Genomic DNA, 12055 nt, shown 5'->3' on the forward strand with positions numbered 1-12055 from the left:
TCATCTTTGTGTTGTTTTTCATTGTTTTCTCTTTGTCCATCCTCTCAATTATATAATTTTGTCTTCCAAGAGAAGGAAAGCCTATAAATAGTCCCCCATGTCTATTCATCCAGTCCTAACTTGTTGTTGTGTATGTGGTCTGTCTCTGTGCCTGTGTTCTGCCACCAACACTAGGAGGAGAAATGTCTAGACTTTGCTGTGATCTGCACTGGCTGATTAGCCACTGTTAGTGCAGGAAAAGCGATGCTTGAGCTTGGTAAGCCTGTTTAGAGGAAAGGAAGACGAGTGCAGAGTCTCTGTGCCTGCTGCTGTGTTTGCATGTCCTCCTGGCCTTGTTTATGCATGGCTTTATTCATATGCTGCCATGTTGAATACACTGCAGAGTGCATAATTTAACAATACAGAGTGTACTGTATGTAAAATTCATACACGATTTACAGACGTGTAGTCGTTGCTCAAACATTTCCAATGTACTTTGTCAGTATTGTATTTAAATTGGACCTTTTTCATGCCACAGATCACTAGAATTCAGTTTCACTGCAATAAGTTCTTGTCAAAGTGGAAATATATTTGAAACAGCATTAAGCCATGATGGGAGGGTAAAAATATATACTTATATATATAATATAAGTCATGAATAAAATTCTTAAAAGTGTGTTGGATGTATTACACCAACATTTTATTTCCTGCTCGACTAAGAAGGATAAAGGATAACTCCAGGAGGAAGCTCATTCAAAGGTGGACAATACAGTCATCAAAGCCCAGCATCACTGATAACCTATCAAGACGAACTGTAGTGAGTAAAGCACCCAGAGATGAAAATTCAGTCATTATCTCCTCCCCCCCGTGCTGACGGAAAGTCAGGTTAAGTTTCGTAGTCCACAAAACATTTCTGGAGCTTCACAGCAAAACAGTGTTGCATTATTCTCCCAAACTATTGAAGTATATGGGGACGTATTTGAAAAGGTTAAAAAAAAAAAAACGAACATAAAATGGCTCCATACATTTAGTCCGGTGTCATCCAAATCTCCGAAAGACCAGCGATCCCAAATTGAAAAGATGTTATTTATACCATTTATCAGCTGAAATCTTCACTGTAGCTCCTGAGCTAAAAACGTTAGCATGCACCCCGTCTGAAGTGGGTGCAGGAGCTCGACCGTGAGCTGTATGGGCCAATCTAATGTTTACTTTATTTTGTTGGTTGCCATTTTTTTTTTTTACATTTTAAAACAAGTCCCCATCTACTTCAGTTGTTTAAGAGACTGATGCAATGCTTCTTTGCTGTGAAGCTCCAGAAATGTTTTGTGGACTACAAAACTTTACCTGACTTTCCATCGACATGAAGGTGAGTAGATTATTACTGAATTTTCATTTTTGGGTGCATTTAACCTTTAATGACATCCGATTGGTACATTATTAAGTTTATGGAGAGCAGCTCCATATAGGCAAACACAAATTAGAAAGTCTTGCTGTGATTAGTTGCTGGATTGACCTAAAACTTTAGATTGTTGCCTTCTGAACTGAGAGGTTACACAGCTTTTGACTCAGCGAATAGTGAACTGAACTTTTTGAACCTCCATTAACAGTTAATGCTTTAAATTTGAATAAAAAATGACTCCCACAGCTCTTTGCTCTTGAAGTTCATCCATTATTCACACTTTTGAGTGTATTATGGCTTCAAGGCTGAGGGCATTTTAATTTGAACTCAAATGAAAAAGCAGTGTTTAAAGCTACACTAATCAATATTTTTATGTTAACATTTAAAAGAATAACTGTTACAGTTGTAACATTGGAACATTTTGCTTTCTTTCAGCTCACTGTTGCTTTTTAGGCCCACAGCTTTATTGTTTTGGTTCAGTCTCAGCACTGACAGACACAAGCGTACCTCTTATGTTGTGTTTACACAGAAAGCCAAGCTGATTTTGGCCTTGCACAAGTTTGACTGCAAGATCATTTCTGTTTATTCAGCCCAAACAGCCAGATTATTGTGCATTAGTTGTAGGCTAGTGAGCAGTGACACACACCGAGGTTGTGTGTGTTCTTGTGTTTGAATTCAGGTCAATCACTAATCTTAGCACTCACCAGGGACTGGTTCTCTTTCCTCTTTCCCCCCTTTCCTCTCTGTAACATTTGGGTACAATACCAGAATTTCTGTTTTAGTCTTTGAAACAATTTTGTACCATCTTACTAAACACTGCTCTGATACCCCAAAGCGTTTGCCCAAAGTGAGCCCAAGTGCTGGTTCTAGGTTGGTGCTGGTACTGTTTTTTTAGTCGGTTCAACCTACAAACCTTCTACAACCGATGTGCTTTTCCACTGGTTGGAGAGCCTCCGCAGAGTCACATCATTGCATCACTGTATATGTGGCAGATTTCCCAGCACCACTAGGAACAACTCTGGTGGACTACGTTGTCTCTTTACAAGTGTTGCTCCTGGCTTTGCATGCCTACATTGGCATCCAAACATGACTGGTCCTCAGACCACTGCTGTTTCGATTTGCCATCCATATTAAAAGTCTTTTGTCTATTCTCCTGTGGATAAGTTACACTTCATGTTACACTAGCTCTGGCAGTCATAGGGTTTCAGTTAATCCCTGTTCATTATAACCCTGCCCCTAGACACTGAAGGAAGCAGTACTTTGTTCTAGACGAGCTGCTCTTGAACCACTTTTCCTTGGCTTTTGAAATGCAAACAACTGGTTCGAGAATAGGCACTGTTTTCAAACTGGCACTCGAACTGCCTTGGTTCAGAAAGGGGTATCGGATGTCCCTTGAGCTAATCATGTACCAAATAAAATTCCATAAGCCCAATATGAATCTCCGTGCTGATCTATGGCATGAAACATTTGTGATCTCTTGCGTCGGACCACTTGTGTGGCCTTGCTTGCACTCCCAGCTTGGAGCTTTGATCCATCCTGCACAGCTGTTGCTGAATTCACTGAAGTGATGTAACACTGCTGTTTGCCTTGTTAACTTCACCGCCTCATGCTTTCTTCCCCTTCTCTTTCTTCTGCCTCCCCAGTGTACACAGGGAACTAAAGGTCTGCTGGAGTCGGCCACTCGCCCCCCGCTCCTGTCCACCTCGTGTCCTCAGGGGAAACCCCAGACAGCTCATACCTGCCCAGACAACAGCCCCGCGGTGAACTCTGAACCCTCCCCGGAGCTCTCCACGAGCTGCGGAGCCCGTCATACCGTCAGCTCCCAAGGCCATACCTCTCCACCACGTCACTCCAAGAGTCGGTCAAAGAAAAGTAAACGAGCGGCTTTGCATATTCCCAACCCTGCATTCGATGCCCCTGTTTCCCCTACCTCTCCGGATGCTGGTCCCAAATCCAAATCCAGGGGCCACGAAGGTGCCAGCTTCTCCCCTTTGCACTGACTGACTTGAATGACGGCTTTCTCAAGTGAAAACACACATTGTTTGAAGCTTGCATGCTGTAACACAGTCAGATACAAGTGGTATGAATTCAAAATTGTCTTTGTTGGTTTTCTGATAGTCCTGGCTCATGTCATTGTGTATGAGGACGACAATCACAAGGATGTGTAACTGTGTGATCAATCTGCAGCGGAAACAGGAATATGAGAGCAGATTGGAAGATTATTCCGCCTGTAGAGGATGCAACTTAGCCTCTGGTGTAGAATGACAAGCACATGGCAAGATGAGATTTGTAAGATGGAGGAACTGGTGTACTGATAGAGCACTTTGTCTTTCTGATGATTCTCATGTAAAACATGAATTTTACCAGCATGTCAGATCCATCAAATATTGTGAAACAGTGGTGTTGATGTATCAGGTGGACAAACTCTGGGAGCTTAAGAGCTAAAGCTCAGAGTTTGTGTGTAACTTTGAGGAGAAAAGTTGTCCTTAAAGACAAAGTCCATCCCAAATGTAGAATTCACATATGTCACTTCTATAGCACTGTGCAGCACAGCTTATTGCATGAACTTGAGCCAGTTTCTCTTCAAGCTGAATAGCAGAGGGACAGTTTGTACTGATGATGTCATGTTGGGACATATAGGCAGTGAATAATGGAACAAGTCATGCATGACAGCAGCTGTGGAGCGCTTTCAAGGTTATGGGGACATTTTAACATTCATATCTGAGAGCTCTGCCTTCAAATCAAACTCCTTTGGATGTACAGATGGGTGACAAATGAAGGAAAAACCTGACATTAATAGTTTTAGTAAGAACACCTCTCCTTACATTCTCCACCTCTGTGGAACCCTACTGTAGGGAGGAACATCATTTGGTGTTTTGATGATGGTGGTGGAAACCAAGCTAGATTACCGAGTGGTCCTCAGACTTTCAGGAACCCCTCATCAACCAAATGACACCTAGTTTAAGGGGATTTGATTAACTGTAAATTTGTTAGGTAATATGAACTGCACGGTTTGTAGCCTGACGTGCCAGATGGCTTGAACCATCTGGAAAGGCGTTAGAAGCTGTTTGGAAAAGGGCGGGCACTTTCAGAAAATATCTGGCAGGTGATTGGAGTAAACTACCACAAAACATCCTCATATCTAAACGCCTAAATAGGTCGGTTGCCGTTGACTCCTTAAAACAACAGCTGTGCACCAGTGACAAGTGTACTCGACCTTGGTTGTATGCTCGCAGCTTTGTCAGGTTTAGACAAAAAATCAACTTGATTAGGTTTAGGAAAACATTGAGGTTTGGGTTAAAATAACTATGTTACATATGGAACTTCAGTTATGTTACAGATGTGATGTAACTACGGTCGTAAGGTAGTTCAAACGTTTGTCAAGCCAGTCAGAGAAAGAGCAAACTGCTTTCAATCGAGAAAAACCTTCGGTGCTTCTTTGCTCTTCTTTCAATAAAATATACTCTCCAGTTCTGAACTAACCACTTCAGAAGCTGCCATTGTTGTTGTCAAACGAGCAGTTGCTTCTCTCGCTGGTCATCACACCTAAACCACACCTGTAGCTGCCAGTAGTTGCTCATAAGACACTGATTGGTCTGAACCACGTGTTTTAGATACAAGCACACAGGCTTGAGGCCTGGCAAGACTGATTCTTGAGATCGTGCGATCGCGTCATCTCTCGGATCAAGCTGCCTGGCAAGCTACCATGATTTGGGCCTCAAAGAAAAGAGCAAAGTGCTTGTCAGACATTGTCTGAAACTCTCTTCCCCTACACCTAACTGACATTGTAATTGGGCTGGTTTTCACTGATTTTCTGAAAACTATCTAATAAGCATGCCCACTTGACACAATGATTACACTCTCATCCCTTTGTTGGACAATTAATCGTTTCTCACCCCACTCTATATAACAGCAGGTTTTGACCCCATTTTCAAGTGTGCCTTTCAAAAACAGCTGGAAACATTTCTGTCTTTCGGAGTGTTTAGACGCGATTTCATATGAACTAGTTAGTTTCAACCATACTCTAACCTTTGGCTTCTGATTTGCACTTTTATCTAATTTTATTTTGTTTAATCTAACTTTTATCTAATCTCCAAGATTCAAGATTCAGTACATTATTGCTGTTGAACATGGTTGTTACAAAGTTATTCTACTATAGTTTTTCACTCATTAAGTTACCATAAACTAATTGAAACACAGCAAACCTGGAGACATGTCAGATTTGAGCGATGTACTTGATGGGCTTTTAAAAACAACAGCATGCAAACAAAATGTGAAGAAACTGGGATGCCCGCAGCTCACTTTTGCCCTGGGGCCCTTGAGCAGTTTAAATCCAGCCCTGGATAGAGAGCACTATCCGACATGTTGCTCCAAAATTTTCAACACTTCTCAGTTGGGTTGAGACCTAGTGACTGTGAAGGTCAAAGCATGAAACTCACATCATGTACAAACCTCTGCATTTGTCTGTTTGTACACACATTTATTCAGGTTTTCCTTTGCTGCCCATCTGTAACATCTCAAACAAAGGTATTCGGGCTCATTGAACATGCAAAAATGTCAATGTGATGTCATTATCACAGCTAACTTTGTTTAAAAGTGCTGACTTTACTATCCAATAGTAAATATCCAATAGTCCTATATGTTAAAATTGCACATGTGAATTCAGTTTTTGTGTGGATTTTCTCTTTAACTTGGCACAAACAGCACAGTGAGTTAAGCGTGTATCAGTCGTATCGGTGTGTGTTGGTGTTCAGATTTCTTTGCTGTATAATTGGCAGCGAATGCAACTGCATGACAGTGACTAAAGATGTATTTTATGGTACTTTTTTGTTTATTTTTACATCTATTCAAACATCACATCACGCACCTCTGAGGTCCTGTACCACTGTTTGTAGGAAGCTGTGACTTGGATTCCTGAATATAGTTGTGTACCTGAGCTGAAGTGGTATCGTTCATTGCGTGTGCCTCCTCCTGCTTATGTTATCACGCACATGACACAATGATTTAAGGCTTCCATTCAAACTTCCACTCCCTGCACACTTTGTATCATCGATACCTGTTCTCTCCTCCTCAGAGCTCTTTTACTTTGTGCACTCATAGACAAATCTAAGAAGATCTATGTGAATGTGGATGTGTTGGTCTGTTCTCAGGTGGTAAGCTGTAGGGGTTAGGTGTTCAATATGCAAGTTCTATGTGACACGCATCATGTTTATCCACATTGTAACCTGATGGCAATAGCTGCACAAAAATGCAATGATCCCAACAATCATCTCCATGCACTAAAACGTAGGCACACACACACACACACACACACACACACACACACACACACACACACACAAACACTGTTTGTCTGTAGTTCACCTAAAGCGTGAGTAGAGCAGCATCACTGTATTTTCTGTGTCCAAAGTCATCCCAACACCTTCTGGATGTGGCTGAGAGTGAATGCAAGCAATGCATTTCTGAGGAGAAGACTGTTGTACTGCATTTGTACAGACTGTAAGGTTGTTTAAGCCAACACTCCTGTCAAAATAAAGGAAAAAGGAAAATAAAGTTCAGTGAAATAAAGAGGCTCTCTTTGTTTTGGTTTTTTGTGCCACTGAAATGCTGCAATTCACCACTAGATGGCAGCGATGGTCTATAAACATGGAGCAGATGCTGCGTTCACACTCCACCAGTGTACAGTATGTAGTGTGTACATATTGAGTTGCAGGCTTTCTCTTTCTTTCCTCTTCTCGCTCCACCTCAGAATCCTTCTCTAATTACTTCTCTTTGTGTTCCTCTCCACCTTTGTAATTACTTTTTTGTTAAATAAGAGAATTCTATATAATGTCTTTCCCCTTATAGCAGATCAGAAAATGAAAAGAAAACACTGAGCGCTTTTAACATTTTGTGATGTTATTGTGAAGTCTCTCTGGGTTTATTCAGTCAACCGTATGCTGAAATACAATGAAACAATGCATGAAAGCCAAACTGTACTCTGGGAGCAGACAGGTGTTTTAAAATGGAGTGCAGAGGAAGTGTTGAGGCTGGAGAGGTGGAGCGGACACGTGACGGTTCAGTTTCTGCTCTGAATTCCACAGCTGACTGTGAGACTGTAGGTGGAGGAAGTGAATAAATAACTGACTTTCTCTCCATCGTTAGCAGCTTTTATTAATCAACATCACCAGACTGTAGTTGGGTGGGGTGATTCATTTTGTTAAAGCCCTGAAAATGTCGTTTAAAATCACCATATATATATATTTTTTTTAGAGAAACAGGACACCATGAAGCAAAGGGGGCAAAGGTTGGAATACTGGGGCATCCCATTTGTTTGACAACTTAGAGAGATGTTTCTCTGACTTTAAACAGTCAAGAGTAAATAAGCAAAACTTAAAGTTAAAGAAAACTTCATTACACGTGTATTTACCATATTATCTACTCATTTTCGTAGTAAAACAAACAAACAAAAAAGTTCCTTAAAGCTCTTCTGATGTAGTCCAATTCTCCAGAAGCCCTGATTCCCAAATTGATTTAAAAAGACAGCATTTACACCCTCAACTGGTGGTTGAGCTCATGCACCCACTTCAGACAGTACGCATGCTCTTAGCACTCTTAGCTTAGTAGCTACAGCAAAGACTTTGGTCAACATAAAGCAACATAAAGAAATCCATCAACTGTCACCAGTTTATATAACACAATGACAAATAATAACTGAGCAGAAGAGAATAAAAGAAATAAATGATAAAAAACAAAAATAACACATTAATATTTTGGGAACTTTTATCACATTTTGACGCTGATGTTGCTCAATCCTGATTGGTCCATGGAAATTCATAACAACTGCTTTGCTCAACAGAGCCCTACCAGACACATTACAGAGCATTTCTCAAAGGTACGTGTTGATTCAGGGTTATGATTTGCTCTTTGACCACCAATTGTTTGGTGACGTTGCTTTTAGTTTGACTCACATTTGATTCCTCTTTCCTAGACAAGGTCTGCATTATATAAAGAGGCTTGTTACCTTGGTTCAAACCATACACAGCCATTCATCTGCCAATTTTGAAACCTGCTTATCCTCTGCAGGGTTGCAGGAGGGCTGGAGCCTATCTCAGTCCAGTTAGCACACAGTAGATGGAAGGCAGGCTACACAAAGGGCATGTTGCCATGTTGTCTATCACCAGTAACACATGCTGGGGCCATCAACATTTGAATGTGAGAAAATGTATATGGCAGGCTGTGCCTTTTACAGTGCAGTTCATTTTTTAAATGCAGTTTCCTTCTACAGCCATTGCACGTCCCGTTGCCCTTGGGAATGTTTTATACAAATTGATTCTCAAATTGCACCCTATAATTTTATTATAAATTGCTTGCCAAGAGCAGAAACCAAAAAAGGTTTATGCATTCTGGTTTTACTTTACTGCCGTGGGTATCACCGCTCAGTAAACAAGGCTGTCTTTGTTGGCTTTGCTATCGCAACGTGGAGAATCATAACACTAAACAATCTGAGATATACATCAATGTGTGGGAGCATTTTGGACAGCACAGATGGGAAATCAATCGTCAATTCTCGTCAAACCTGACTTTTTTCTGTTTTTCTGACTGTTAAAGGTGCAATATGTAGGATATGGGCAGAATTTTAGCTTGAACATTCAAAAAATGAACTAATATGATCATCAGAATGTGCAGAAACAACACTGGGTAATGTTATGTCAGAGAATTTCTATGTACTGTGTTGCAGAGACGTCTACTGAATTAAGCATGCTAACAAGCTAGTCCTGGCCCTTCCTGTCTGGTTATACTATTTTGTATAAATATTTTTGGATTTATTTTCCTTACTAAACAGAAAAATACAACTGTAACATATCATTTGTGTGAAATGGCCAGAATTGGCCAAAACTACCAACTATGGGGCGGCAAAACCGCTAATGCTCACAACACTCTGCTGTATTTTTTGTATAGCTTTTTTTCTGTTTAACGAGGAAAAGAGGTGAAAAAGTATTTCCTTGCTTGACATTTTGTGAGTTTTTGTTTGTTGCTCATTTATTACGCTCATAGGAAAAATGCACAACGCATGAAAACTCGCCTTTAGGTACGTTCAAGAACGCTTGTGGGACTTGTGTAGCCTTCCAGCAGTAAAAATGCTGTCTAAAAGTTGTGAAACCAGTTACAACGTAGTGTCTTATGTGAACATAAAGGTCGACTATCAGGTTACGCACAACCAAGGCACATTCTGTCACTCACTGCACGCCATCTTTACATGATTGCCTTTAACTCCGCAGTACAAATGAAGAATGACAAGATTTGTATTGCACCTTTCACTTCAGGTTATCTGTCAGGCTTGCTATTGGAAAAAAAAAGTGGTGTTTCTGGTCTGTGTCTGCTGTTCACAACGTGAGGGGAAAATGTTTCAGTGTCAGAGGTAAACACACATCGTCCCATCACTGTCATCACAAGATGTGTTGCCTTTGTCGATGTTATGTCCCTGAAGCAACAAGAGTTTTCCTTAGCAGCAGGTTGTTCTTCAGCCATCCTGCTGCTCACAGAGTCAACTGTTGAGAAAGAAAATAAGCTCTTAGATAGTATATCAGTGTACTTCCTGCTTCCTTACTCATTTTCCTTAAAGTACCCACGTTCCTAAAAGTCTCTTTTTGATATCACAAAAGTTGTATCACCAGTGCGTTCCATTAATGTTGTACAAACTAAAGTTGTCTCTTCAATGTGCTGGGTGTTCTGAAATAATATTATGGGAGTATTTTTCTGGCAAACCTTTAAGCTGCACTTATCAATATCTAACTATAAAGCAAAGAATCTGTCTGTCTGTCTGTTATTCATTTATCTCAAGAACCATTCATCCAATCTACGTCACACTTCGCAGGTTTGTTGCTGAGGACCAAAGAAAGTGCAGTCTCGAATTTGGTGCAATTTGGACACCTGACATGTTCAATATTCATACATTTTGAAATAACAGGGAGTACTGCTCTGGGCAGCTTCAGTGCTCTGGCTTCTTGGCTCTACAGGCTGAAGTTGGGCTCACATGTGATCCCTCTCATGTGATCTCATGAGGAAGCAGACGTTAAAAAGTTAGAGATTAGCGTGATGCAACAACTTAGCAGTGACACAGACGGAGCGTCATACCTTCCTGATGTTGTTGACTTGCTCTGATTGTGTTTTTTGTAATTTATCCCTGATTTTTGTGCTCCTACCATGGGTGGATAAGCTGTGTTGTTAAAATGTTATTTGTCTGTTTTAAGTGTGTTTATTGTTAATTTTCCTAACTTTGTTGTGCTGTAGACTTCAAGTCTGTACAGGGTGTTTTATTTTGAAAATGGGCCAGATGCACTCAGCCGTTCCACTGTCTGACTGTCTGTCTGGCTAGATCTGCTTCGTGCAGCTTGATGCAGCTTCTGTCCGTTGCCCTCAAAAAGAGACTCTGGACGTATTCTCCGTGGAGCAGAGCGGAGAGCCAATTCTTGAAACGTGTTATGGCCTAGCTAGTGCAACCAGCATTGTCTAAAACAGCTGCAATCAGCGGATGCAGACATGCCTTCTCGAATTGGCGTACTAATGCACCTCATAGACTGCATTTTCCGTTTGCAGTAGCCAGCTGTTAAATGCACAGTAAGCTACTAGCTTGTGAGGTCAGTGCCAGGGTGAAGTATTTCCCTTAAGAGTTGGTGGAGAACAAAATAGAGGTAGAAAGACAGTGAATATTATATTCGTAATCTTGCTGCCAGATATTAAAAAAGACACTTCAGCAATAACAACTTTATGAGGTGACAGTACATCAGATGTTTTAAAACTTGTTCTGCTGCCTCTGAAGTGGCCCAAAAATCCATTACACATTAATGATGAGGTCACTGTATATTTTCTAATGGCTAATTTATCATCTGACCAAAGACCAACAGTTAAAAAAGTTAAAAGCCTTTTGGCTTGAACTGACACAGATTCAGTGATGATCAGTGTGTTTTAGCCTGAAAATAAATAAATAAAATGACCTCTGACCTTTAATTAACTTATTAATTAATCATCTTTGATTTGTCTGAGGCAAGATTTTAATAATCAGTCATTAATGTCAAATGCATCCCGATAATTCATATTGGTCAATTGCTTACAATCTGTCATTATTAAAATGAACACACAATTCAGACCTACAAGGTTTACGCAGGAGGCAGGCTCAGGCAGTAGAGGTTGTGAGGGGTGGCAGAGGTGCGGGAGGCTGGGTGGCGAGTGGTAGAGCAGCTGGTTCACAGGTATGAGTCAGTCACACTGGAAGAGGAGGAAAGCAGGGTTAAAACGCTGGTGAGTGAACGAAAGAAAGCTTTCTAAATACATAAACTCTAGAGATACAGGGAGTGATCAAGTACCACTGGAGCTGGCGACAATAATCTGGCACCGTGCAGAGGAAGGTCTGGGTATAAGAGCCGACGCTGATTATACTCAATGCGCTGCAGGTGTGTGGACCGGCACAGCTCCGAGCAGCAGCAAAGCCACGCCCAGCCTTACTAAGCACCTCTGAAACAAAAAGCACAAAACACAGACCACAAACAGGCCACCACAAAGACCAAATCATAACACTTTAACTAAAAGATTATCATACTGTAAAGAAGCCAACAATCTAGATACTATCCATGTGAAACACTGCACATCAGCAGGTAAATAAAGTTTTTTCTTTCCAGCTGTCTAGATGGTAGTTTA

At 40.9% G+C, this 12055-nt stretch overlaps 1 long non-coding RNA gene across 1 annotated transcript; it reads right to left on the reverse strand.

The window, feature by feature from the left end:
* Nucleotides 1-9449: 9449 nt before the first annotated feature.
* Nucleotides 9450-11743, reverse strand: LOC140993434 (uncharacterized). Its single transcript, XR_012178666.1, has 3 exons — nt 11725-11743; nt 11513-11626; nt 9450-9909 (listed from the first exon to the last, which is right to left on the reverse strand). It is a non-coding gene; the product is annotated as an uncharacterized lncRNA (long non-coding RNA).
* Between the last annotated feature and the right edge of the window lie 312 nt (nt 11744-12055).

Source organism: Pagrus major, chromosome 3 (genome assembly GCF_040436345.1).
Source record: "Pagrus major chromosome 3, Pma_NU_1.0".
Classification (NCBI taxonomy): Eukaryota; Metazoa; Chordata; class Actinopteri; order Spariformes; family Sparidae; genus Pagrus; species Pagrus major.